Raw genomic sequence first — 27,980 nt, 5'->3', positions numbered from 1 at the left:
TAGTATGAGGCTCTGCAAAATGTATTCTCGAAACCAAGCCTCCTAATTCCCTCATTACTCCCAGACTTGACCCATCATCTCTGACTGAGACAGGGTCTCCTGATCCACACCTGGTCTTTCCCCAACAGAAACACGAGAGGAAGAAAACACATAAAAGAGCTAAGAACATAGTCCCTTATTCCTTCCCCCTCCCCCTAACAGACCTTATCTTTCTCTATATTATCAGTTTAGTAGGTTATTTGCATTTTGGCAGGATTTCCCCTTCCCAGGGCCTATCCACCGCGTCTGGAGGAGACAGCAGATGGCCTGCTACACAGCTAATTTGAGTACATATTCAAGACAATAATCAGCTACAGATTGACTTGGCACGAGCAACCAGGGGAGGAGATACCAGGCATTTCTAAAGTCGCCATGTCCCTTCCACTCCGCCTTCACTTGCTTTGCCAATACAAAGAGTATATCTTAATCTCATAATAATTTGTCTTGGAAGGAACTCTGGACTTCGTAAGTAGTCCATCTGTATCTTCAGACAAACTACCAACATGAATTCTGGACACTTTGCATTGGTAAGCCATCACTGACCAGCTTTCTTGCTATCTGGCTTTTTAACCACTCACCCAGATGTACCGGTATCAGCTCATGCTCTTTCCATACAGATCACAAGGATCTGTCCCAGGAAGGGCATTGTCAGATACCCTCCTGACACCCTCTGTGTGCCACAACTCCGTGCCTCTGTTCAGCAATCCACTGATGTTTTCAAATAAGAAAATCAGGTTGGGGGCACCTGGCTGGCTCAGTCTACAGAGCATGTGATTCTTGATCTCAGGGTTGTTGAGCTCGAGCCCCACGATGGGTGTAGAGATTACTTAAAAAATAAAACAAACAAACAAACAAAACCCTGGGGGCACCTGGGCGGCTCAGCCAGTTAAGCATCTGACTCGATTTCAACTCAGGTCATGATCTCAGGGTTCGTGAGAATGAGCCCCGCATCGGGCTCTGTGCCAATAGCATGGAGCCTACTTGGGATTCTCTTTCCCTCTTTCTCTGCCCCTCGCCTCACCAAAATAAATAAACTTGAAAAATAAATTAAAACTAAATAATCTCTTTAGGAAAAAAGAAAAGGAAAGAGTTTCAGGTTGGCCTGATATGACCACTCCCTCATGTTCATTGCTTCCCTTTCATCCTTCTCCAACCCCAACCAGTGTGTGTCTATCCATCTTACCCTAGTTTTTCTTGTTCAGAACACAGGTCTGAGAACTGTTTTGTTTCTGTATTTTTCACAATCAGCCAGGTATAGTCTAGGCTAATTGTGCAGTGAACAGTACTTATAGAATTGATTCTCCCCACTTTATTTTTGGTAGACCCTTGCACAATCTGAGCTTTTTGAGAGCACTCCTTTCCCCCAAAATATTCATCTCCTTCTACCCCTCAAAATGACCAGGCTCCCTCTAGTCGGCATCTTCTGTCCTCGGTGCCCAGGGCACTACTGCCAAGGCTCATCTCTATTATTTTTCTCCAAAAACCACTGAGGATCTATGTTACTGCTGATCATCCTCCTCGGGCATGTGAGTTATCTTCTGTGGCCTTGCTACTCAGAGTGTGAACTGTGGGAGTTTCCAGACATGTGGATTCTCAGGCCCCTCTCCAGATCTCCTAAATCAAAGCCTGCATTTTAACAAGATACAAGGTGACTTACGTGCACATTAGTAAAGTTTGGGAACACTGATGAGTGGTATCCATTTATATCCAGGACGTGACGGCCACGTCCCAACACGCAGGGCAGAGCTCACCCTCACGCAGTAGTTATCCCCCACACCTTGTCACCCGAAGGGCCACCATACCCACTCTGTGCCAGGATCTGCATAGGGGCCCAACAGTCAGTGAAGGATAGCAAACAGCCTCTTCCCCTAGGAGGTTAGCATCCAATGGGAGATACTAACCTGTAAACAACCACAGGGCAATGGAGAAAGGGCCAGTGACAGAAATATGTATCGAGGGCTCTGGAGAATCAGGAGAGGCACCTGGGTCTGGAAGACAGGAAGAAGTTCCAAGGAAGGGAAACAGAGGCAGGCATTCTAGACTGCAGGAATAACACGTGCAAGAAGATGACAAAATCACGTCATACGGGGGGATGGTAAGAAGGTCTGTGTGGCCACCGTGGTCAATCACTGGGCACAAAAGCACTCAATTTAGTGGCCCAAATAACAGTGGCAAGAAGGTCTGTGTGGGCAGTGGCTGGCTCACAGTTCTCTGGGTTGCAGTATGGGCTGGGCTCAGCTGGGCAGGTCCTCCACCCCTCGAGATGAGATGCTAACCAAGCTCATCCACATGTCTACAATTCAGTGGGACTGGGTAGGGCTGGTGGTATAGGCTGGCTGTCAGGCAGGCCTCTCCTCCTCCAGGGAGGCTACTCAGATCATCTTTACGTGGTGGTGAAGTGTTCCAAGAGAGCAAGGCCTAGCCTTCGCAGTCACACAACGTCCCTTCCATAGAACTCTCTGGTCAGAGTAAGTCATGATTCAAGGGGCAGAGAAGGACAACAAAACCGAACTGCCACAGTGTGTGGCCCAGGGATGCACGGTTCCTTGGGGACCGTGAATATTACAGCTCACCCACGTGGTAAGATATAGGATTAGTGCATGTGTTCACACTTTGTCCATGAAGTCCCTTAAATGCAGAAGCATTCAAGGAACTTAAAATCCGATTTCTCTTTATGCCCCCCCCCCAATGGCAACTCCCACCGTTTCCAGTGGGTGTTTAATAAACATATGTGGATTAATTAAATTCTCACAAATGCACATACTTCTAAATTTGGGAAGTGTTGTTTACCAAGCAAGAATGCTCAAAGATACAATTCATAAAGAATAAAAAGTCTCTCCTGCTTACAAAACATGTCAAGAAGACTTAGAAGAAGAACAGGACCACTTCACAAAAAGCATCCGGCCTGAAATTCACCAGTAACAAGGCTCCAGGCAGACTGCTGCTCTCCTTCCGTTTTCCAATCTTTGGTCCAAATCCCATCGTCAGGAAGGACATAAAAAAAAGTTGAAGAGGTCAGCATCTGCTTTAGGTTCCAGAAGAAAGCAGCCCAAGTCATCGTGTCCAGGCAGAATCCTCTTTAAATCACTCTTTAAGCTTAATATAGACCAAACTGCCTTTGCTCTCCAACAGGAGCAGACCACTCTTTCAATCTGTCTTCCTCATTCGGGCAGCTGACAAGCTATCATTTCATGAGTTGGACTTGGCAAGATTTATCTCCTTCTGGACACTGTGCCTGAGATGAAGTGAAATAACATGGTAAGAGGCTATATGGGCAGTCCCAACTTTCTTCACGTGTAAATAATGTGGGTTCCCGGGTTAGCAAATGACCCAGTTCCTATACGCTTCTCCTGTAAAACTAGAAATCTTTACAAAAATAACTACTATGACAATGCTATTATCCATCACCAGTCAGAGTCCTTTCGTTCCAGCACATGGTAGGAGGGCACCTCCATGTTCTCCAAGTTAAGTGTGGCCAGGTGACTTCTTTCGGTCAATGAAATGGGAGCCAGAGTATCTGTGTTGACTCCCAATGAAAGCTTCGAGAGCCACTCCTCAGTGTGTCACATGCTGTCTCTTAACAACGCAACTGCCATTTCCCACATGGCAAAGGTTTCATTTGCTGTGGTCCTGGAGTCACAACACGTGCGACAGAGCCTCCATCTAATTCACTTAAGCCATCGGTATTGTTTCTTACCGTGGCCTAACTTTGTCCATCCTAACTTACTACAACTACAGTAAACGTGTAACTACTGTTAACTGCTGTGTTGAATAAAGAGATGGTCCATTTTAAGCAAGATGGCTCCTGGTTTTAGAGTAGCTTAAATGCTAGTAACTACCCGACTTCTCACTTCCCTCTGGCTAGTCAGTCCTACTTCTCTCTTCTTGCTTGCCTTGAGGTTAGGAAACTCCTTTCTTTCCTTTCTTTGCAATAAAACCACAGAAATTACTGGGTTAAGGGAGAGAGCTTGGGGCATATCTAAGTTCCTTACCTACCACAGGACCTTTGCCTTGACTCCTCTGATAGCCATCTCCAAGTCTGAGTCATGGGACCAGAGGATATTTATATTGCCCCTTGAGACCGTATCATTCATAACCCTGACCCTGAGGGACAAAGAGTGGGCCACTTGCCTAGAGTAAGTAGCAAACCCAGGTCCAAAACCATCACTGTTTTTCCAGGCAAAATCCTGTAGACTAGCCCATCCCCCGACACTATTGCATGAACTGTCCCCTGACACTGTGCATGAACTCCTGCCTGCCTTCTTCCTCCCCTGGAATCTCAACTTGCCTTTTCTGCCTCTGTACAACTGGTCTGTGGGCTCCTGGGCCTGAATCTCCTCTGCTCTCCCATGAGGTTTCTTTCTGCCGGTTCTACAGCTACATCTTCCCAAAGGCCAGCTCCTGGATGGCCAAAGCCTCTGCTTACAGACACTCAGAAATGAAACTGTGACTGGAGTCTCCGGTGCTCCCACTGAGCACTCAGGGCCCCACCCAACCACCCAGCTCCTACTTCCCTCCTGTTAGGAACCAGGATGCTCTGCGGTCCCCACAAGCCCCGAACCCCTTCTTTCACAGACCCACACCGAAGCATCTAGAAATACTGAGTTACGCATCTGCGCAAACCCTGGGTATCTGTGCTATCAAAGGTTCTGCAAACCAGCTCCAGTAACTCTCCCCCATCCTTTCTCATAAAGGTCTTAATCGCTATGAATAAACTGCAGTTTGATGAACTACCATCTGAAAGGGACTCCTTCAAGGGGCCAACCCTTTTTTCCCCTTTCACATTTTAAAACCCATTTAAATGGAAGAATTTTAAAACAAACCCAGGCAGAGGAGTCCTCACAGGCAGCAACTTTATCCCACACTTCTCCATGACCAGACACACAAAGACACGGAGACCAGACAGAGATACAACACACCCCTTTCCTCTATTTTTGGAAGGAGTTAGAGCCTGCACTCACAAAGGGAAGCTGGCATGCTCTAGCAGCAAAAGAAAGGCAGCCAGATGCCTCTAAGTATCAAGGGCAAGCCATCGGAAAGGGGCTTGTGCCCCAAATTCTTGGAACCATCACCCAAACCCCGAGAGGGTGGATGGTGAAGACCACCAGGTGAATGTGGAGCTGCTGGCTGGCTGCCCCAGGCTCCCCTCCTTCTGTCTTCCTATCAGAATCAAATTGTATTCGGGGGGTGTTTTACTTCCCGTGCTCTGGGGTGGGGGCAGGGCGCATGGTGACACAGTCCGCTTTCGAGATGTGAACAGAGCTCTACTGGTACTTCCAAAAAGCCCACTAAGGGGGCCAATGAAGCAGGCTCACACCCCTTCTTGCCCTTCACACTTCTCTGCCTCCGGCTGAAACCATGGGCCCGGTGGATGGAGCTCTGGTGGCCACATGGAGCCTCGCAGATGGCAGTGACCTCTAAGGATGGCAAGACAGAAACCCAGGAGGAGCCTGAGTCTCCCCAGTGGCACTGAGGGGTCATGTCACACAGGGCCACGTGCCTCCCCACTTCCGTAGAGAGAAAAACTGATCCTTTAACTTGACTAAACCACCGCTACGTAACGCATACTCAAACATTACTCAAATACAATACCTGTCCAACCTACTGCTCAATCAGGGGCATCCCCTAGGCAAACCTGGGGAATTTCTTTTTTCTATGGAAAGTCAGTGGCCCGGGGAATTTCAAAGTCAATAGGTGGTTTCATTAGACTAACAACCCATTCTGGGTAAACACATTTGGTATATTGTGGGGTGACAAGGGGAAAAAGCATAAAAGCTTAACTCTTGCTGCTCTTAAAATGTGAAATAGACACAAACTGCTCCTCATCAAAGAAAATAGTTGTCTGGGTATTTTCGTTACAGATTACACGGGGGAGAAAATGGGAGGAAAAGGGGGAAAAGACAGAAGGGTCCACCAAAGGTCCAAATGTCCACCAAAGGGCGAATGGGTAAAGAAAATGTGGTATATGCATGCGATAGAATATCAGTCAGCCTTAAAAAAAGCACATCTTAGCCACTACGTGGGACAGCACAGAACATTTCCATAACCACAGTAGCCCTACTGCACAGGACTGGTACAGACTCTACACTACATACTGATTACTGTGCTGTAATGAAAGGAAGCTATCCCGGGCCACTGGGAAACCTGTGGCGTACCAGTAATGACATATGACCTCTCCCTGCCTCAGTTTCCTTATTTGTCAAATAAGGGCAGTATGAGCATCTAACTTACAGGGTAGTTGAGTGGACTAAATGAGATCATACTTGCAAAGCACATAGGTCTGGCCCACCACAAGGCTTCAGTGCATCACTGCATCAAGGCTTCAGTGCTGGCTATCATTCTGGGGAAAGGGAAGGGGGACACAACTGATGCACGCATGCACACAAACACATGTACACTTGTGACTCCTTGCAGACAGTGAGTCACTTCCCTGTACCATCATCCATCCTCCCCACTCCCAGGAGGGGCAGAAGGTTCCGATCAAACAGCTGAAGCGGACAGCACCTCCAGGTAGCCCCACAGGCACTGTGACCAGGCTGGGGATGGTCTGGTCTCCCTTCTCTCCCACTGGCCCAACAGAAATCCACCCATAGGAAACATGGGAATAGGAACCACATGTGGGAACCCACTTGGGTGGGTGAAGCCCGGAACAGGCTCTGAATGAGCCCCCTCATGGCTCTGGCAGGCCTACCAGTGAGTCCGGTAGGGAATTCACAGAAGGAAACTACTGCCCAGGTCAAAAGGAACCCCTACAATCCCCAGCCTTTCCCCACAAGGACTCTGCGGTAAAGAGACAGCAGAAACCTAGGAACCGGCTAAGACCAGAAACTGTTCATTCCCATCTAAAGGGATGTTTACATGTATATTTGTGTGTGGATGCTGACGTGTGTGAGCATACTGGTCAGTGAATTTGTGTGCAGACACACATGTGTTTACGTGTATGGAGCATATTCAAGTGATTCCAAGATCCTTCACTCATTTAAGACTTTTTGTGATTAATTAAAATATATCCCTTAATTTCTTTTTTAGGCTAGCTTTATTTGTCTTCTCCCATTGGTCTGTGGGTTGATCCTCAAATTTTGCTGCCCAGGACAAAAGGGCATGACCCAGGGTGCCCTGGTGGCTCAGTTGGTTAAGCGTCCAACTCTTGACTTCAGCTCAGGTCATGATCTCACAGTTGTGAGATCGAGCCCTGCATCAGGGTCCACGCAGGGTATGAAGCCTGCTTGGGATTCTCTCTCTCCCTCTGTCTCTGCCCTCCACCACCTCCTACCCACTCTCTCTCTTCAAAAAAGTTTAAAAAAGGGGGGCGCCTGGGTGGCGCAGTTGGTTAAGCGTCCGACTTCAGCCAGGTCACGATCTCGCGGTCCATGAGTTCGAGCCCCGCGTCGGGCTCTGGGCTGATGGCTCAGAACCTGGAGCCTGTTTCCGATTCTGTGTCTCCCTCTCTCTCTCTGCCCCTCCCCCGTTCATGCTCTCTCTCTCTCTCTCTCTCTCTCTCTGTCCCAAAAATAAATAAACGTTGAAAAAAAAAAATTAAAAAAAAAAAAGTTTAAAAAAGGGACATGACCCACTTTGTTTTGGATCTTCCTGGTACGGACAGGCTGAGAAACCCAGTGTGCAGATAAGACATCAGCCACGGCAAATTCTGTGAACATGATGTGAAAAGCAGACAGATCGCCTGCCTCCTGCACTTGGTCTCCAAGGGACGGGGTACAGGATCAGCAGATGTAGGGAGGGCTAACTAGCAATTACCATGCTGGGCTCTTCCTCAAAATTCTGACTGTTAAAATTACAATTAAAAATTGATGATAGCCGGGTAAGTGAAGGAAGAAAAACACTCACAGGATTGCTAACTGACTTTTCCAAGACACGGACTTGGCTAAAGGATTAGGTATTTTTAAAAACCTAAAACATGTTTCTTTTAATAGTTCCTTCTCAATGAGGAATGGTTTGAAAGTAATAAGTGGGGGACTCTGTGGGTGATAGGAAAACCAATCTAATGATTTTGTCCCCCAAATAATTTGTCAATAAGAACTATGGACAGGGGTGCTTGGGTGGCTCAGTTGGTTGAGCGTCTGTCTTTGGCTCAGGCCATGATCTCAAGGTTTGTGAGTTCCAGCCCAGTGTCAGGCTATGTGCTGACAGCCTGGAGCCTGAAGTCGGGTTTGGATTCTGTGTCTCCCTCTCTCTCTCTGCTCTTGCCCGGCTCACGCTCTCAAAAATAATAAATTAAAAATCAGGGGCGCCTGGGTGGCTCAGTCGGTTGAGCATCCGACTTCAGCTCAGGTCACGATCTCGTGATCTCGCGGTCCATGAGTTCGAGCCCCGCGTCGGGCTCTGGGCTGATGGCTCGGAGCCTGGAGCCTGCTTCCGATTCTGTGTCTCCCTCTCTCTCTGCTCCTCCCCCGTTCATGCTCTGTCTCTCTCTCTGTCTCAAAAATAAATAAAAACGTTAAAAAAAATTTTTTTTTAAATAAAAAATAAACGTTAGCAAAAAGAATTTTTAAAAGAGAACTACGGACATTTGATGTTATCTTAAATTTACAATTTCTTAATCTGCATGGTTTTAGAACTCCCAAAAGAGGATTCTTTGAATCACAGAAAGAAAACTGCACTTTTCTTCATGAGAGGAATGCAGCCTATAGTAAGTGGGGAGCAGGATGGGTGGGGAAGGGGCAAGGATTCCCCCCTGGCTCGGCCATGGTGGAAATGGCAGATGCTGGGTTTCCGGACTCTTCTCAGAGGACTCTCGCTTTCCTCAGAGGGCTGCCTGGCGGATGTGAGGCTGCCAGGTAACGGTCCCTTTGAATAAAGGGCTCTGGAACCAGAGAGGATTTGAAAACCACTGGTCTCAAAAAGCCAGACACGGAACTGGAGAAGCCACACAGCCAAGGAAGGCTTTGCAGTGGGGGAGGAGGGCGTGGGGAGAATGGGGGTAGAGATTAGCTAGGCCTTTGCCTTCCTCTTTTCTAACCCTAAGGGGCTGTGGGCAGCTGGACCCCAGAGGGGGAAACTGGAGATCATCCACCCACCTCCTCTACCAAGCTCTGAGAAGCTCTTCAGGCCTTGACCCCACCTCCCGGGCTGGTCCCTGACGGGACACCAACTCAGAACTGGCCTGAGACTAAGCTCATGGGCCCTACCTTTGTGACTCAAGTCTACTGGAGTCATTTCCACTCCTCGTCCCTTATTGGCAGCCATGACAAGGTAAAGCGATTCTGCCACCTCTTTAAGTAAAAACTTGAGCAGGCCATTCCTCCTCCTAAAGGGATGGGCTGTGGAGCCATACAGGCCAGGGCTGGGATCCTCCCCACGTGTTCTAAGGATCCTGGCCTCAGGCAAATGACTTCACTTCTCAGAGACCCAGGCTCCCCTCTGAGAAAAGTCAGGTGAGGCTACTTCCCAGGGTGTCAGCAGGCCTTACCTGCCTCATCCCCTGCCAACTACCTCTGCCCTGCCAGACATGAGCACTGTGGGGTCAGACGGTCTCGTCGGCTGCTGTAACCCCAGCGGCTCCATCAACACACAGGGAATAAGTCAATGAGCCCGAGAACACACGGAAACCCACTATGGCAGCATGAGAAGCGCGTTACCTGCATGGTGGGTACACTCAACCCGGCCCTGCCACCTTTAACAGAAGAAGCCGGGGCAGGTACTTCCCCTCTCCATGCCTCAGTTTCCTCAACCACAAAATGAACATTATCCTTTACCTTGACGGCTGTTTGAAGCAGTAAATGAGGGAACACAAGGAAAAGCGCTTCACACCGCGCCCGGCCCACACAGGTGCTCAGCCAGCGTGGTCTTTGTTGACGAAGTGTCCACCCAAAATTGCCATCTCCTGTCTTGGGGCCTTGCATCCAAAAATCATGAGTCCCAGTGGCCAAGATTTGAATGCAGATAAGCAGTGCCTCGTCTGCTCCTCTCTTGTGATTACGACGATCACGTTTGCTCTTGCTTCCTCCCTCATAATACCTAATTTTCTTATTTGTCTTTGTGAGAATAAAACAGTATCTCCCACAGTGGAGCACAGTGACGACCTCCATTCCGTTGAATAGTCATTTTCCCACGCATTGCTGAATTGTAGGGACGTGGCACTCACCTACCTTTTAGTTGCCAGCAGTTTTTTAATAGTGTGCTGATTGCGTATTTGTGCTTAACAGTAAGTTTTAAGGTGCTGCCGGCGTTTGTTTTTTTTTAAGCTTGGGGTTAAAAAAATTTTAATTGTTTTTTATCGGTTTTTGTTTTCCACGTTACTAGTATTTCCTGAGGACCCCAGGGGGTCACTCCCATGTTCCCCCTGTGTCTGTGAGAGAGAAGACAGGGGACCAAAGGACAGATGCGTTGCATTAGAAGGCTAAGACCAGGCTTAGCTGTGACCCAAGTGCTTGCTGACCGAACGTCTCGTCAAGAACGCGTGCCGCGTTACGGAAATGCTCTCACAGGACAGCGAGATCAGGAACCGAGTCTTCTGGGACCTGAGATTCAGAAATAAGGAACTTGCTTTGCTGAGAAAAGGGGATGTCGTGGAACCCCCTCCAGGCCTTACAAGTCTAATAGTGAGGCTGCCTGAGCACCCAGCTCACCCCCATGCTCCGCTGTGCGGGAGTGGAACCACACACCGAGTCATAACAACCTGTCGGTTTTGGCAGAGAACTTGTCACCCACTGAGCGTCTCTTTAAAGACCTCCTGGAGGGGCGCCTGAGTGGCTCCCTCAGTTAAGCATCCGACTTCAGCTCAGGTGATGATCTCAAGGCTTGTGATTTCAAGCCCCGGGTCAGGCTCTGTGCTGACAGCTCAGAGCCTGGGAGCCTGCTGGGGATTGATTCTGCGTTTCCCTCTCTCTCTTGAGCTTGCCCCTCCCTTGCGGCTGTCTGTCTGTCTGTCTCTCTGCCCCCCAAAATAAACATTTAAAAAAAAATCTTTTTTAAATACACAAAAAATAAAGACCTGGAGAAGCAGCTGAAGCCGAGAGCAGAAGCCTCTTGCTCTGAGCGTGCAGAGACGATGTGGCAGAGGAAGCCCCAGCAGGACCGCAGGACAGGCTCCCTCCAGTCCTCCCAGACAACTTGATGGGCTTTGCTGGCTTGAGCCCAGGTTGCCATGGAGATCAGCCATGTCCCAGGATGCCCCCAACCGAGGCCCAAATGGCACTTTCTTGATGGGGGAGCTGAGTGGGCACCCCTAAGTCACACGGCAGTGAGGGGCTCAGTGTACAGAGTTGGTAGGCCGGGCCCCCCATCTTCCTGTTGGGTCAGACGGAGTGCTCCGCTTTCGTCAGGTCAGTTATGTCTAGAAGGGAAGGTTTTTTTTTCCTTGAAATTAAATTTTCTAGCTGAAGTGAAGATGATCTTTTTTTTTTTTTTTCTTGGTATATTACATTTTCTTTTTACAGCTTCTTCCAGTATTTCACAATTGTTTAAATTAAAGATCGCTACTGAGCTAAAAAAAAAAAAAAAAAAGAAAAAAAGAAAAAAAAGAAAAAAAAAAAAAAAGGCTTTGAGGCATTGCAAAAACCGAGAATAATAATTTAAAAAACAGTAGTCAGCAACAAGAACCCTTAAAGCGTCAGCACAGCTGCATTCTGATTTTTTTACACTTGTTGAAGAGACTACTGATGGCAAACCCAAGTGCATGATTTCGATGAATCAGTAGCTGTTCATGAACTAAGCTGCTCAGATGAAAATAAACATGTTGCCTACTTTTTGCGCCTTAGTACAGGATTTCTGACCTGAGGGCTATGTGTTTGAGGATCGGCGGTGAGTTTTCTGAGAAGGGGGTGTATAGCTCTAAACTATTCTTTTTTTTTTTTTTTTTTTTAATTTTTTTTTTTTCAACGTTTATTTATTTCTAGGACAGAGAGAGACAGAGCATGAACGGGGAAGGGGCAGAGAGAGAGGGAGACACAGAATCAGAAACAGGCTCCAGGCTCTGAGCCATCAGCCCAGAGCCTGACGTGGGGCTCGAACTCACGGACCGCGAGATCGTGACCTGGCTGAAGTCGGACGCTTAACCGGCTGCGCCACCCAGGCACCCCAGCTCTAAACTATTCTTAAAGGCATTCCCCCCAAAATAAGTTTAGAGCTCACTTAATTTACAGCTAAATTTCCCAATCTGGTCCTTTTATCCCACTGACCATGCCAAAGCTCAGTGGAAGGCACAAACTGGGCGGTGTTTTCCTGTCCCCTCTTTCCACCACAGCCTCCACGTCTCATCCTTTCCCCTTCTCAACCTCTCCTTGTCACCCTCATCTATGAATATTTAGAAAAATAAATATTGAGCGACATATGTGCCAGGCATAGTGCTCCCTGCTGGGTATATGAGGACAAATTAGACAAGGTCCGTGTTCTTAAGGAGCGCATAGTCAGGTGGAAGAAAAGGCCACATAGGTGGATAATCTGCCACGTGTTCTAAGTACCGAGAGGCCAAAGGACAGAATGCTGGGGGAGGTCAGAGATTGCTGGGTAGGTATCAAATACTCCCAGTCACCCAACCCCACCCCACCCTATGTCACAGATAAAAAGTCAATAAAGAAGATAACTTGAAGAGTCTGATGAACAGGGTTTTGCTTGGCTTCTTGCCTAGTTGACTGGAACTTAAATATCAAGAACAAGATGTATCTTCTCAAGAGTAGTCTTAAATTCATTTTTTTAAACATGTATTTATTTTTGAAAGAGAGACAGACAGAGCTCAATCAGGGGAGGGGCAGAGAGAGAGGGAGACACAGAATCGGAAACAGGCTCCAGGCTCTGAGCTGTCAACACAGAGCCCGATGCGGGGCTCAAACTCATGAACTGTGAGATCATGACCTGAGTCGAAGTAAGATGCTTAACCGACTTAGCCACCCGGGCACCCCTTAAATTCAGGGACCGAAAGCAGAATGGTGGTTACCAGGACCTAGAAGGAAGGACACGCATGGAGAGTTAGTGTTTCGTGCGTACAGAGTTTCAGGTGGGAAAGATGAAAAGTTCCGGAGACAGATGGTGGTGATCGCTGCACAACAAAGTGAATGTACTTAATGGCAATGAACTGGACCCATTAACAGGTGGTCAAAATGATAAATTTTATGGAATGTACATCTTCCTACAAATTTGTTTTAAAGTTCTCTTGATTTTTCTGTATGTATTTGGCAAAAGGAGATGTTTTCAGAGCCCATATCTGCCAGGCTACTAAGAAAGTTCTGCTGGGTGAAGAGTTTCACAAAGTCTGACGGTGCACACAAGGTTTTTCCCTATTTGCCAGATAGTGGTGTTCCTGTCACTGCCCATCCAACACACTCTTATCCTGTCTCTTCTCTGGGATGGCAGCAGGGCCGGGAAGGAAGCCTTGGGGCTCCCTGGCCAGAGCTTTGGAGTTCCAGGCAGCCTCGTCGAACCAACTCCCCACAACTCAGTATCGGCCACCAGCCTCAGCATCTCCTGCCCGCTCCCTGGGCTCCCTGCCGGTCCCAGAGAGTATGGGCCCCAGACGGTGTCACGTTTCCATGACTAGCAGCCTGAAAAGTGAGCCACTGGGTGGGGGGGGCTTGGACAGAAGAGTTACAGGGCCTCTTGGTCAGACCGGAACTTGATCATGGTTATCACAGAGACTCCACAGAGGCCCCAGGCTTACCGGCAGCTGAGATTACCCGGAGTGCAGCGCGTCTAGATTCACCTGCAGATCGCAGTCCCGCAGAGGCACCTGAAACCCCGCGTCTGCTTGGGGCTCGCATGTCTACCTGCAGTGCACACCCCCCGCCCCCCACCGGGAGATGACAACACACGCTGATGCTTATCTTCCAGATCCTCCTTCAGGATCCTGTGGCTACACCTCTGGTTTGGTTACAGCTTCTCTGTGCCCATGTATCGAGACCTGAGCTGCCCCGAAGGGAGTTCCTGGAGCTGATCGCTTTCTCCTGCTGGCTGCAGGGGGTGTCCTGCTGGGCTAGCCCTCAAGGATGCCCGGGATCCCTCATGCTCCCCTCTTCTCCACAGCGCGGGGGGATCGCAGCCGCTTCCCTGTCCTTCATCAGATGGCACCACAGGCCTGGGGACCACAACAATCTCCCCAAATCCCTTCATCTTTGCTGTCCCAGGTAACAGGCCCTCAAACACTGGGTTTTTTAAGGATTTCATCGCTAACCTTACAGGAGAACCAACGGGTCCTGGCTTAGGATCTAAATAAAGGGTCATGATGGGGCGCCTGGGTGGCACAGTCGGTTAAGCGTCCGACTTCAGCCAGGTCACGATCTCACGGTCCGTGAGTTCGAGCCCCGCGTCGGGCTCTGGGCTGATGGCTCAGAGCCTGGAGCTTGTTTCCGATTCTGTGTCTCCCTCTCTCTCTGCCCCTCCCCCGTTCATGCTGTGTCTCTCTCTGTCCCAGAAATAAATAAACATTGAAAAAAAAAAAATTTAAATAAAGGGTCATGAAGGAGTGCCTGTGTAGCTCAGTCGGTTAAGTGTCTGACTCTTGATTTCGGCTCAGGTCACGATCCCCAGTTCATGAGTTCGAGCCCTGCGTCCAGCTCTTTGCTGACAGTGCAGAGCCTGCTTAGGATTCCGTCTCCCTCTCTCTGACCCTCCCTCGCTTGTTCTCTATCTCTCTCCCAAGGTAAATTAAATAAATAAATAAATATAAATAAATAAATAAAGGGTCCTGAAGACAGTTTTAAGAAGTAGGATCTGTGGTTTGTAATGGCCATCTCCTGACTGGACTCTGCCTGACTGGACTCCACCCTGGCAGTCTTTCAGTTGCTGCCCACGGGAGGTGGGAGACCCACCCACTGGGCTCCTCTGACCTGGGAAGGAACACCCTTCCACATCTACTCCCAGATAAGCCCTTACCCCTAGGGTCGGCTCCTCTGGCTTCCGTGTGGGTGGAGGACCTTCTCTCTCCCAGACTCCCTAAGATTTCTACCTTTGTCTCTGCCTTCCTAAACACTGCTGTTCTGGATGCTGGCACATCTCATCCTTGCTCCTGGTCCCAAATCTCTGCGATGACACAGGGGTTTAGACTCTCCTCTAAGGCTCTGGAAGTATGGAGCCCCTGGCAGCCCGCCCAGCCTTCTCCTCTGGCTCTGCTCCCTCGTCCCGTGTGGGTCCTGGGAGCGCCCAGTCATTCTCTGCTCAGATGAAGTTGAACATCTTCAGCCCTCCTCAGGTTCTGCTTCCTTCACCCCTCAACTAAGGGGTCCCTTGTCACCACCACACCTAGCCCATTTTTGTCTCTCCTTTCCTTGGCTCAAAGGGCCCTCCCTTCCCTGCATTTCCATTTCAGAGGTGAGAAATAGCTTCAGTTCACAGCCCAGTGCCCCTGCGTTTTCAGGCATTCATGCCAGCCCCTCCTCAGGATCTCGGGGGATCCAATACAAGGCTATCCCTCACCCTACCCCACACTCCTCAGAAAGAGCCTCTGCTTAGTCCAAAAGCAAGCACAACTTCAATCCAAAGTTTGCATTTAACATAAACAAATGCATTTAAGTTCTTTCACGGAAAGGACAAAGCAGGTCGTTTTGGCACACCTCCCCCCTTCCCGAACCCCCAAAGCTTTATCTACCGGCAAAATTAATCCTCACTAAGCACTACACCTTTCACCCACAGGCCCACCTCATCTGTTGAACACCCCCTCGCCCTGCAATATCAATCAAGTAGAAACTGACCCTTTCACTATGTTATTAAGAACTCCCCATGTTGTAAAGAAATATTTGTGGTCAAAGGTCAATCGTTCAGCAAATGTGAAATTCACTTGTTCTTCCATTTTTCCTTTGTGCTCACAGCAAACACTCAAGAATGACTGTGGAAATGACCAGTTGATAGGACCTGACATACTGGGAATTCTCCATCTTTTGGTTAGAATTATAGAAAAATGTACAAGTTTTGAGCTATTTTCTGAGCGATTATTTATTTGGTCTAATAATCTTCATCCCACAGAGGTAGAACCAGAAGCACAGAAGCCCAGAGATTTACCACTGAATCTCAGGAAGTCACAGCCGTTCCACACCTAGGTGTGTATCTAAGAGAAACAAAAACACATGTCCACAAAAAGACTTGCTCTGGAATGTTTCTCAGCAGTTTTGTTCACAATAGCCGAAATGAGTGCCCACCAACAAGATAACAGTTAAACAAAACTGCAGATTATGGAAAAGCTACATGTGAAAGAATGAAGCTGGACCGCCTTTTAACACCAAACACAAAAATAAACTCAAAATGGATTAAAGACCTAAATGTGAGACCTGAAACCATAAAAATTCTAGAAGAGAGCACAGGCAGTAATTTCTCAGAATTGGTCGTAGTAATATTCTTTTAGATGTTTCCTAAGACAAGGGAAACAAAAGCAAAAATAAACTATTGGGACGACATCAAAATACAAAGCTTCTGCACTGCAAAGGAAACCATCCACAAAACTAGAGGACAACCTCCTAAATGGGAGAAGATATTTGCAAATAATACATTCAATAAGGAGTTAACATATGAAATATATAAAGCATCTATGCAACTCAACACCAAAAAAAAAATCCAATTAAAAAATGGGCAGAGGATCTGAATTTTTTTGCAAAGAAGACACAGATGGCCAACAGATACATGAAAAGATGCTCAACATCACTAACCATCAGGGAAATGCAAATCAAAACCACAATGAGGTATCACCTTATACCTGATAGAATGGCTAAAATAAAAAGCACATAATAACACACAAAAAACACAATAACAGACATTGGCAAGGATATGGAGAAAAAGGAACTCTTATGCACTGTTGATGGGAATGTAAACTGGTGCAGCCTCTCTGGAAAACAGTATGGAGTTTCCTTGAAAAGTTAAAAATAGAACTACCATGTGATTCAATAATTCCACTCTTTGGCATTTACCCAAAGAAAGCAAGAACACTAATTCAAAAAGATACATTCAACAACAACAACAACAACAACAACAAAATGACATATGCACCCCTATGTTTACTGCAGCATTATTTACAGTAGCCAAGATACAAAAGCAATCTATGTGTCCATCAATAGATGACTAGATAAGGAAGATGTGGAATATTACACAGGCATTAAAAAAGGATGAGCTCGTGTACAGCATGGATGGACCTACAGGGTATTAGGCTAAGTGAAACAACTCAGACTGAAGAAGACAAACACGATATAATTTTACTCGTAGGTAGATTCTTCAAAAAATGAAATAAACAAAAAGCAAAATCAGATCAATAAATACAGAGAATCAACTCATGGTGGCCAAAACGGAGGGAGGTGGAGGGATTGGGCTAAATGGATGAAGGGAAGAGGGAGTTACAAGCTTCCAGTTATGGAATGAGTAAGTCGTGGGCATAAAAGGCACAGCATAAGGATCATAGTCAGTGATATGGTAACAGTAAGGTATGGGGACAGATGGTAGGGACACTTGAGGTGAGTATAGCATAATGTATAAACCTGGTGGATCATCATGTTCGATACCTGAAGTTAGTGTAAATTATGTATCAACTACACTCAAAGCACTTAAAAATTTTTTAAAGCATAAAAATTAAAATAAAAAACAAACTGGAGTTTCCTTCTACCATGAGAAAATACCCAGCAACAAGGAACAAATTATGGACACGTGCAATCACCTAGACCAATCTCAAAATCATCTGTTGGTGTTCTGGGCTGAATTTTAACCCGCCAAATTCCTATGTTTAAAAGTCTTAACACCCTGCACCCCAGAACGTGACCTCACTTGGGAATGAGGCCATTGCAGATGTAATTAGTTAAGATGAGGTCATAGTGTAGGAAGGTGGGCTCTAATCCAGTATGACTGGTGTCTGTATAAAAAGGGGAGCTGTGGACACAGGGACATAAGCACAGGGAGAATGCCAGGAGACTGAAGGTATGCGGTCACAAGCCAGGGACCACCAGAAGGTAGTAGAGAGGTCTGAAATACATCCTTCCCTAAAGCCTTCACAGGAGTATGGCTCTCCCATACCTTGATCTTGAACTTCTACCCTCTGGAACCGTAGGACAACAAATTTCTGTCATTTAAGCCTCCCAGTCGGGTACTTTTAGGGCAGCCCCAGCAAACACACACAATGGACAACAGAGATCTCCCACAAAAGAGTATACACTATATGAGTTCCCCTACACTGAGTCCTAGAACAGCTTAGACAAAAGTATGGTGAAAAAAAACAGGTTTCCTCTGGAGTGGGGGTGGGAATGCATCAGGGGCAGGAGGGAACTTTCTGGGGTGATGTTACTATTCTGACTATCTGGACAGGGGTTCAGGTTACACAGGGCTGTGCATTCTCAAAGCTCATCAAAAGGTGCACTAAGGATTAGTGTATTTCATTATACGTAAAATTTACCATGGTAAAAAGAACCATGAACAAATACTGAACTCTAGGGTATGATATGTACTTGGAAGTGTTTAAGGGGTGAGGTAGGCAGATACCCATAATTTACAACTCTGAAAATCATTAAAAAGGAAGATAGTATGATAAGAGGGCTAGATGCATGAACAGATATGCGTAGATATGTGGTCAAGCAAACACAGCAAGATGTTAGTTGTGAACCCAGGTCACGCATACATAGGCGCTCATGATAGTTTTTTTCAATTTTTGTCTATAGTTGAAAATTTTCAAAATAAAATGTGGAAGGGTTACCCTGCCCACAGTCTGATCTCTTTCAAGGTTCTGCTGACAGTATGATCGCATGATGATGCTACCAAGGATCTAAAAGCCAACTTAATAAAAGGTGTTCTAAAAGGAAACTTAACTATGGGAGAGAGAGAACATGATGCTGAAATATTCACTATTGAGGATGAGAAACGCTGTCCCACCCTCACTATCGGTAAGACTAACTGAAGTTTTATGAAATGCCTGTTTAAAAACAGAAGAGGGTATGGAAAGTACCAAGAACTTTTTCTTCATTTCAGAGGTGTCTGTTCTTAAATACCCTGAGGAAAGTCCAAACCAACCACCTAGATAGAAACTAAATTTTCACTACACGGTGAGCTCCTAAGTACATTCTTTGCAACCCTGTGTGAAGGCTCAGCATGGACAGCAGCACCCCTACCCTCCCGGAGCAGCAGCACCCCTACCCCCCCCCCCCCACCCCGGAGCAGAACCAGACTCTGAAACACACAGGGGAAAGCAAGCTCCGGCTGGAGCTCAGAAGCTGAGAAGCTCAGAGCATGCGCGGCAAGTGGAAAATCAGCACTGTGCAACCCAGGATGAACACCAGATCCAGGGACCACTGGTTCAGAAATGGCTTCCCAAAAGGAAAAACGTACACAAATGAGAAACAATGCTATGCCTTCCTCTCTGGGTAAGCAAGGTAATTCTGAATATGCAACTTTAGTTGTTGCAAAATAGAAAAAGCAATCCCAGCATTTTAGGATAACTTCAAAAAAAAAAATGTGAATCGATTCAACTTCTCAATAACCGAATGTCTTTTATTCATCATGTTACCAAGCTTATATTTTGCAGGAGAGACACCGGAATAGGAAAAACGTTCACAAAAGGGTGAGAGAGAAAACAAAATGCCAGGACCCTCTCACAGGTTCCCTCTGGGAAAAAAAAAAAAAAAATCCATGGGGAGAAAATGATCATTCATATATCGTAGATGATGATAACTGAGGTTCAGAGAGGTCCACAGGCCTTCCTGGTCTCTTTAGCTCCTGTGAAGAAAAAAAAGTGTTTAGGAAAGAAGCCTGCCCCTCAAAGACAAGGGAGGCTCAACAGAATTGATGGTAAAGGGTAAGACCCGCAGCCAAGCTGCCTGGGTGAGATTCCGGATTTACTCGCTGCGTGGCCTTCGGCAAGTGACTTACTCCATGTTTCATTAATGTTTTCTATAGAACTGATAACAACAGCTGTTATCTGATGGAGCCCCAAGGAAAGTGCTTAGAATAATGTCTGGCACTCTATGGGCAGAGTATTTCTAAACCTGCGCTGTCCCCTCCGTGGCCACTAACCATAGGTGGCTACTTGAATTTAACTTTACTTGAGTCAAAATTTAAAATTCGTAGTAGTAGTCTCACTAGCTACAATTCAAATGCTCAACAGCCACATGTGGCTAGGGGCTACGGGACTGCACGGTGAAGACAGAGAACACTCCCATCATCACAGAAAGTGTCACTGGACAGTCCTCGTCCACAAAAGGGAATGAACCTCTTCCCAAGGAAGCCAGCCAGTGGCTCATAAGTAAAAGGTTTGTTAGGACGCCAGTGTGGGTCTTGGCTTTAGCATCATCGTCATCATCATCATCATCATCACCATCATCGCAGTAGGTTTTTTAACGCCCTCTCTGAGGTTTTCACTTAGTAAAATGAAATGCGGATCGCTTTGGTCTTTGCAGCCTTCTACTGAGTCTTCCGTTAAAAGGAAGGGCAGGAAAACAAAGAGATGAGGAGGAAGGGAGGGAGAATGAGACAGGAAAAAGGAAAGGGAGGCGCAGAGACAAAGGGTGTGGGAAGAGAGAGGACACGCATTTTGTCATCCAAAGTCAACATGCTGTCTGTATTACTCATGCCTTTTTAAATTTTATATTCTGATGCTTTGATCTCTGGGGCCTTGCTGACCTTTCCTAGAGATAAACAACTCACCTGACAGTGTACCTTTCCTATGCAAACCCATCAATCCAGAGCCCAGATCCCTCACCTCCTCTGTCAGGCTCTCACCAGGTATCAGCCGGGACCTCCCCTCTGCCTCTGAGCCTTCAGAAACCATTCACACCAGCGGATCCCAAACCTTCTCACCCTGCTCGCCCACTCATTCTTTCCTGCAGAAACCATGAGAGGCTCATGCCCACAATTTCCCCTCACCTCCTCTGCCTCCAGACCCACCAGACCCAGGTGCTTCCGGGTGTGGCCCCTAGGGCGGGCTGCGCCCCTCCTCTCAGGGACTGTGAGTGACAAACTCTCTTGCCAAGGCAGTCGTCTCCCCCCCTGCTGGTCTCACTACACCCGAATAATAATAAAATCTACATTTTATAAACATTTCCTTGACCACACCCAGTCTCACCAAAGGAAATCTCAACGGTTTTTAAATGCAAATCAATTTCCCAGCCAAGAAGCTGGATTGTGTTATCTGGCTCTGAGAGGTACCGAGGATGTGGAAATACCACAAAACAAAAACAAAAACAAAAACAAAAAAAACTCTTCTTTTACACTTTTTGGGAATGCACCAGAATGGTCCCTCTTAGGGATAGAACTTAGCTATCAGGTGATCAGATAAACAGCCTCACTTCACAGCTGAAATGCCTCAGCCAAGGTCACCTTCACGGGCAGGGGCAAAGCTAGGATTCAAACGTAAATATTCTGACATGTCTAGCTGGCATCTTTTCTTCAGCCGGTTGCACCTTCATCTAAAATTCAAAGAAACTGACAAATGACTTAGATTCTTGCTTGTGGTCTGCTGATCCTCCAGGATCATGTGTATTTTAATTACACCAGCCGTCAAGATCTCTTCACCCCAAATAACTGCGGGAGCTGACATTATTAATGCACAGTTCAGCGGTTGCTTCAGGAACCATTTCCAAAGTCAAGCACTTCCTCAGGCCTCACCAGAGAGGCCAAGAGAGGCAGGGAGGCCGGGCTACTGGAGGCCTCTGGTTTCTGAAGAAGAGGCGCTTGGCACATCAGCGCGGTCTGACCACTTCTGGTTGTGTCCTTGCATACAAAATATGGAGATAGCTGATACCATCTTTCAGATAGCAAGGTGGATTGGAAAAGCAAGCAATGGAATGCTGAAAATAACCTAGAATGTGTGGGGACACCGCCCACAGCTCAAGAATGGGCTGCAAAGGTACACGAAACCATTTATCTGGAGAAGGCAAAGCTGTATTGCCTATTTCCCCTGGCGGGGGGGAGGCGGGGGGATTACATTCTTCAAATTAAAATATTCATTTTTCAATTTCATTCTATTGAAAAATGCCTTTCTTCCTGCATTTTGAATACTGGTGGGGAAATCCACTTTAATTCAATCTTAAACTCTCATTTAAAAGTTACCATTATCGGGGCGCCTGGGTGGCGCAGTCGGTTAAGCGTCCGACTTCAGCCAGGTCACGATCTCGCAGTCCGTGAGTTCGAGTCCCGCGTCAGGCTCTGGGCTGATGGCTCAGAGCCTGGAGCCTGTTTCCGATTCTGTGTCTCCCTCTCTCTCTGCCCCTCCCCCGTTCATGCTCTGTCTCTCTCTGTCCCAAAAATAAATAAACATTGAAAAAAATTAAAAAAAAAAAAAAAAAAGTTACCATTATCGGGGCGCCTGGGTGGCTCAGTCAGTTAAGCGTCTGACTTTGGCTCAGGTCATGATCTCGCAGTTCGTGAGTTGGAGCCCCACATCGAGCTCTGCTCTGATAGCTCAGAGCCTGGAGCCTGCTTCAGATTCTGTGTCTCCCTCTCTCTCTGCCCCTCCCCTGCTCACCCTCTGTCTCTCTCTGTCTCAAAAAATAAATAAACATTAAAAAAAAAAATTACCATTATCCTCAGTAGGTTGTACATGCCTCTTGATCTCAGGGTTGTGAGTTCAAGTCCCACAGTGGGTGTAGAGATTACTTCAAAATAAAATCTTTAGGGGCGCTTGGGTGACTCAGTCAGTTTAGCGTCCAACTTTGGCTCAAGTCATGACCTCACAGTTTGTGAGTTTGAGCCCCGTGTCGGGCTCTGTGCTAACAGTTCAGAGCCTGGATCCTGCTTCAGATTCTATGTCTCCCCCTCTCTCTGCCCCTCCCCTGCTTGCGCACGCGCGCTCTTTCTCTCTCTCTCTCTCAAAAATAAACATTAAAAAGATTTTTTTAATAAAAAAAAACCTTTAAAATAATAAAAGCTACCATTGCCCAGTCCTCCCGCTTTTCCTGTTCGAAGCAATACATACATAATCCATACCTGCAGGGACCACCCAAGTCCTACCATTGAAAATAAAGCTTTAATCACTAAATACATTGCACAAATCACTTACTTGCAAAAGGTCCAGATAGTGTTTTGGAAGGAACATCAGACAAATACTCTGAAATGTGTGTGTGTGAGATCGTGGATACACACACATACGTATATACACATATATCTCAAGTACCATATATCCTTGAGTATGATGGTACTCGCAAGCCTTTTCCCCCCTCAAGCACACAATATTTAGTGATGAAAAAGTGGTGAGCTCACTGGTTCATCTTCACTGTCAGAAAGCGCTTACTAACCCAAAATCATCCCAGAAATTTATTGGAATAATGAAGCTATGGGTGATTTCTCCTGTTTTTCCAAAATTTGGATAATGAATTATGTAACTTCTGTATTTTTTTCTGAAGCTAACATATTCATATACTTAATCATGTATATCCCTATTGTGAAACTTGGTCTTAAATAATTTTATGGACAGAATCCCTGCCCTCCGGGGGGATTATGTATTTATAACTTCCACTTTTATTATCTCAACTCGAACTTATTTTTAAATGTGGCATGAAACCTTCCAAGTCCTCAGTCCTTAAATCTACAATGTTAAAACAAATAAAATCCAAACACACAACTCTACCAGGCATTTAATCTGGATATTTTAAAGAATGAGGCTTTTACATTGTTCCCAAGTTTGTAATCACTACATCCAGCTTATAACCTATACTACCAAACAATGCAATACTTAATAAAGCAACTTCAGAAAAACCCCAGCCAAGGATAAATGATGAAATTGCAGAAAGTTCCACAAAATGAAAAGATAATCCTTGGCTGACTGTGTTGTTTTTGCACACTATGTCAGAGTCCACTTATCTATGATCAGAAAACATTTATTAATAACAGCGCATTTTTAAAAAAACTGGATTCTAAATGATTTAACGGTTACACTTAAATGGTGAGCAATATAAATTGTGAAAACCGATTTGTGCAGGATGAGCATTGAGAAAGACTCAACTGTGCGCTCACCATACGTATGGAGGCCACCATAATTTTATTTTTTTGTAAAGATTGACTTTCCCTGCTTCCACTTCAAAGACAAGACAGGTTCCCTATCAGATCAGTTGTTGTAGACAAGCAGACCTATGCCAGCCAAGAAGTACATATCTTATACACAAATGTGAAATCTTAAATAATACTTTTTAAACCTCTTTTATGCTAACATTCCCTGGCTTGTTCTCCGCAATCTACGCCATAAAGTACTGCATTATTAAAAGTACTCTTACAAAATGTCTACATTATATCTATTGTAGAAGCAATTAAAATTTATTTTCTAATCTGTCACCCCTACGGTCACATTAAGATATTTAATTATAAAAAGACGTGCTGGCAATGAACCAAGTGACTCGAGCATCTATTTATGACCACGCTGATGTTTCACGTATTTCAGAGAGCTCTGGGGTGGGGACAGCAAGGAAATGTGTGTGCCGTGTCGAAATTGGAGGGCCTGGTGGAGAGGTTCCACCGTGGCCCTGCAGCTAGGCCACCCTGAGCAACGACAAGGCTGTTAGTCTTGGCATCAGACGGACTTGGGTTGCACTTTTCGCCGGGCCATTTCTCTTTAGGCGACTTGACGCCCAGTCATGGTCTTTTCATCCTTAAAATGCGAAAGATCCTTCTCTCCCCATAAGGTTTGGTGAGGCTTCACCATGTCAGTGAGTATATGCCATCCAACACAGTAGGTGCTTGATAAATACTGATTTCTCTTACAAAAGAGGGAATGAACATGCACAGGAAAACCAAGCTGAAATCTCTACAGCACAGGGCGGCTCTGAGAAGGCAATCTCGCACCCACTGCTCGCAATTTCATATCGATTGACACCGACAGCAATGGTGGGTGGAGCAGGGGCCAGGGACCAGGGTGTCATGCACCCTGGGGCTCAGGGCCTGGCTTTATCCCTTATTCTGGGTGCCCACCCACAAATCCCTTTACCTCATCAAGCATCCGTGTTCTCATCTCTAAAACGGGCAGAACACCTCACACCCTCTGGGATTGTCGTGACGCCATGTGGGACAATCCATAGAAAGCACAGCCACATACAAACGCTGTCTGACTTGTCTTACATGTTCAGGAAAGGTTACCTACTGTATTACTAAGTAATTTCCAAACCTTAGAAAACTACACTACTAATTTTTCATTGTTAATCCATGAGTAAAGTGGGCTAAATCATTCTCAAGTCCTGTAACTGCAGATGAGTATGAAGCTTTGCTGACCAACCCTGCAAGTCATTTTTCTCTAAGCCCCAGACTCTTCCACATGACAGCTGAGGGCTTATAATCGGTGCTGTTGTCCTTACGTCTGGGGTCTGAAAACATTCTGATTTCTGTTTCTCCCAGGAGTCATTTAATAATTAATTTAATAATAACTAATTTAAATATCAATTTGAATGTATATTTAAATAAAACTTCATATGAAAATTCTGTAGAGCTATCAGCAGTATTTTGGAGGTGAGCAAAGACACTCTCAGACCTGAGACACAAACAGCAGCAGAAAATAACAATATCTAATTGTAACAAACAGGAAAAACATAAATAGGTAGGGACTGCACGGGTATGTGATGGATACATAAGAGAAAAAGCAGCCAATCGCCTTAGTACCAGCAATGGTCACACAGATTATACTAACATCTACTGACTCGTAATATGTAAATAGTAGTTCATGACGGGCGCCTGGGTGGCTCAGTCCATTGAATATCTGACTCTTCACTACTGCTCAGGTCACGACCTCACGGTTCATGAGATCAAGCCCTGTGTGGGGCTCCACACTGACAGCGGATTGGATTCTCGCTCCCTCTCTCTTGGGATTTTTTTCCTCCCTCTCTCTCTGCCCCTCCCCCACTCCAAATATGTACTTAAAAATATATAGTAGTTCACAAAAGTGTATCCTGGAGAGGTTCTAACTCTTCCCACTTCTCCTTTCAATTTGAAAATAAATCTCACATTTCCTCTTCTGCTTTTCTTCAGTGGTTAACTGGAGTGTTTTGAGGAACTTTTCTGAAAGTCCTATGTTTCTTCTAGTGGGAAGCAGTCTACTCTGATGCCTTACAAGGTCTTTCTCCATCATTCTTTAAGCGTTGGAAGATCCCTTTATGCTTGAGCTGGATGTAGGATAGATACACTCACCAGAAACTGCTGACCCAGGAATCAAAACAGTTACCAATATTTAGCATTCAAGAAAGGGAGGTTCTATTTGAACTTCTTGACGTTGTCTTTTCTAAAAACGTTTTGGATAATTTATACATGATACATATTATTACTTTTTGAAAATCTGGAGTGTTTTAATTAAAATACGGTAAAGTATGAGAGTGCTCCTGGGAAATCTTTCAAATTACTCTCATTTCTGTATAAGGTTTAGGTTGGTATGGAAAATGAAAACAGATCTCCATCTGTTTTCTCCACCATAGTCCAAAAGAAATTGGCTAAAGAGAGGATAGCTCAATGAGAAGGCCTTTCATTAATTCAACAATTACTGATATCTCAAGTACATGTTAGCCCTAGAGATTAAAAAATGACTAAGACACAGGTTCCCCTCAGAGGGTTAACAAACGGGAAAGCCAGGTAAGTGAGTAACTACACTTGGGTATAATGTGTGTAATAACAGAATTATATACTGAAGTCTCACTGAATCTCCTATCATCAGCTACCATCCTCGTTAAACTGATTTAACAGCAGTCAAGAATACTTAGCTTTCACTAGCACACATAATCTATACAGTGGAAACTATGTATCCATACATCTTAAATCTATGTATAATCTATGTATCTTAAATGTCAGTAACCATCCTAATACAAGCCTCATCACTTTCAGAAGACTTAATTTAAGCTACCACGCACAGAGTCCCCTAAAAGGCCTCCAAGTATATATACAATCCAATTCTGGTTTTACTCCTTCCTCAGAGGCCGAATGCATTATCTAACAAGTACAAAGATCTGTCACAGCTAAAGACTCAAAAACACCTAATTTTAGGGGCCCCTGGGTGGCTCAGTCAGTTGGGCATCCCACTTCAGCTCAGGTGGTGATCTCGCAGTCCGTGAGTTTGAGCCCCATGTTGGGCTCTGAGCTGACAGCTCAGAGCCTGGAGCCTGTTTCGGATTCTGTGTCTCCCTCTCTCTCTGCCCCTCCCCTGTTCAGGCTCTGTCTCTCTCACTCTGAAAAAATGAGTAAATGTTAAAAAAAATTTTTTTAAAAACACCTAATTTTAAAAGATGAGTTAAAATTTAAAAAAAAGAAAAAACAAAGCCAACAGTTTATAATTTGTTGTTTTGTGATTTAAGTTTTTAATACTACAGATAATGTTAAATTTTTAATTAACCAGATGGAGGTTTCTGGTTTTTTTAATCTCTCGCAATTTCTTTTTAGTTATGTGGGCAACTCCTATAGAACCAGCCAGCAAGAAAACCGCTGGGCAAAAAAGTCACTCTTGCTCAATACTGGGTCTTTCTTATTTCAGTGTTTTAAAAAGCATGTTGCTCAAATTTCTGTTCTAACAGCAGGTCTCTGAGACATGTGACATATCGAGGCTTTCACTGTGGACTTCAGATAAAGGCCCTTTAAACTGAGAAAATAATATAATCTTAAGGTGAATGAAAACATATTAGTCTTTATACAAACAACATGAACCCCAGATCTGCCAATTAAACCACCATGCCCACCCCCACCCACCCACCCACACATATTCAGACATCTACATACATGATTGGGAAACTGATATTTACAGTGATTCTTTTGAGTGGTGGGATTTCCTTCCTGCCTTCCTTCCTCGCTTCTTTCCTTCTTTCCTCCTTTCCTTTCAAGTTTATTTATTTATTTTTAAAAAGAGAGATGGAGGGGGCGGGGCAGATAGATTGGGAGAGCAAGAATCCCAAGCAGGCTCCACACTGTCATAGACAGTCTGCCATAACAGAGACCAATTCGGGCCTCATGAGATCATGACTTGAGCAGAAATCAAGAGACAGACCAACCGAGCCACCCAGACGCCCTCTTTCTCCTGCCCTCCCCCCTCCCCCCTCCCTCTCTTCCTTCCTTTTCTTTCTTTTTTTTTCTTTCTTTCTTTC

General features: G+C 45.7%; 1 protein-coding gene and 1 long non-coding RNA gene across 10 annotated transcripts in view; both read right to left on the bottom strand.

Annotated features, from left to right (window-relative positions):
* The window catches only part of DAPK1 (death associated protein kinase 1), a 190,826-nt gene that overhangs the window by 127,074 nt on the left and 35,772 nt on the right, over positions 1 to 27,980 (bottom strand). The window lies entirely within an intron of this gene.
* LOC123593612 lies at positions 1,035 to 7,222 on the bottom strand. Its single transcript, XR_006710401.1, has 3 exons — positions 4,863 to 7,222; positions 2,887 to 3,274; positions 1,035 to 2,027 (listed from the first exon to the last, which is right to left on the bottom strand). It is a non-coding gene; the product is annotated as an uncharacterized LOC123593612 (long non-coding RNA).

This window comes from Leopardus geoffroyi, chromosome D4, assembly GCF_018350155.1.
Source record: "Leopardus geoffroyi isolate Oge1 chromosome D4, O.geoffroyi_Oge1_pat1.0, whole genome shotgun sequence".
Classification (NCBI taxonomy): Eukaryota; Metazoa; Chordata; class Mammalia; order Carnivora; family Felidae; genus Leopardus; species Leopardus geoffroyi.
This window is presented reverse-complemented; position numbering and strand designations above follow the sequence as displayed.